A 1,287-nucleotide genomic window follows, 5' to 3' on the forward strand; every position below is an offset into this window, starting at 1 on the left:
TTTATGTAACTTTTAGCATAAAATAAAATCTAAATGTTAACAAATAATAATAATAATAATAAAAATAATATTATTAATGATAAAATAATTACAATAACATACTATCTTAACTCTTCATCTTAAGATGTGTAAACAATATTCATAACTAAAGAAAATATTAAATATGTAATTAAATTCAAAAAGAAAACGTAACTGCATTAAATTTGTCTTAAGAAAATTAATTTAAGAAGTAAAATCAAAATTAAATTAGTTTATTAATTACCTTTGGAATATCAAAAAATATCTTAACTAAGAAAATTAAAAGGGAAATTTATTTCTAACACTAATAATCACATCGAATTAAATGATATTTGTTTTAAAATATTTGCAATTCATACGATCGAAAATTTATAGTTTCATAAAAATAACATAAAAGAGACAATGATAACAACAATAACATGTGGCACTATATTTTATAACATAGTAATACTCATTTGTATCAAGTAGAAGATGAAATTAGTTTGTAATATTCATGACTATTATTAGATAAAACCACACCATGGTTTTCATTAATATTTGTCTCACTTTGTTTCTTTGTCATATAATTACATATTCACAATGCCAACAAGTGAAATCGAGAGAGAAAATAGTGGTAGCATTGTTGTGAAGGAATGGTTCAACCCTTCATAAGCTTTTTTTAGCATGGTTTTGGTGCAAATGTTTTCAATTGGGATGCAAGTTTTATCAACAGTCATTTTGGTTCGAGGTACTTACATTTTTGCACTTCTTTCCCATCGTCATGTTGTTCCTGCAATTTGTGTTGCCCCCTTTGCTCTCTATTTTAAAAGGTAATATTTCATCCATTTTTTTAATTCATTTTTAGTTATATTATGAAACAGATTGCCTACTGTAGTAACGTTATTAGGTTACGGTTGCAGAAGACAGCCAAAAAAATTCAAGTAGAAAGTTTGTTTTTGTTGGAACATAAGTATGTTATAGTGAAGATAAATTAAATTCTTAGTACATTTTTAGGTATTAGTTTTAAAAACTAAGATAAGATACTTAAAAACATTAACTTGAAATTGCAATTTATTAAAAAATAGTTAAAATAAAAAATTGATTTATCATCAAATAAAGTGACTAGGATATCATATATATGTCAACTTTAGCAGATATCTTAATTTCAAATCTATTCTTACAATTGACTTTTGATTGTACTTCTAAGATAAAACCACACCATGGTTTTCAAATATCATTTTACATCTAAGCTATAATACACACAATGGTTTTCAAATACCATTTAAAACC

This window comes from Cicer arietinum, chromosome 2 (genome assembly GCF_000331145.2).
Source record: "Cicer arietinum cultivar CDC Frontier isolate Library 1 chromosome 2, Cicar.CDCFrontier_v2.0, whole genome shotgun sequence".
Lineage (NCBI taxonomy): Eukaryota > Viridiplantae > Streptophyta > Magnoliopsida > Fabales > Fabaceae > Cicer > Cicer arietinum.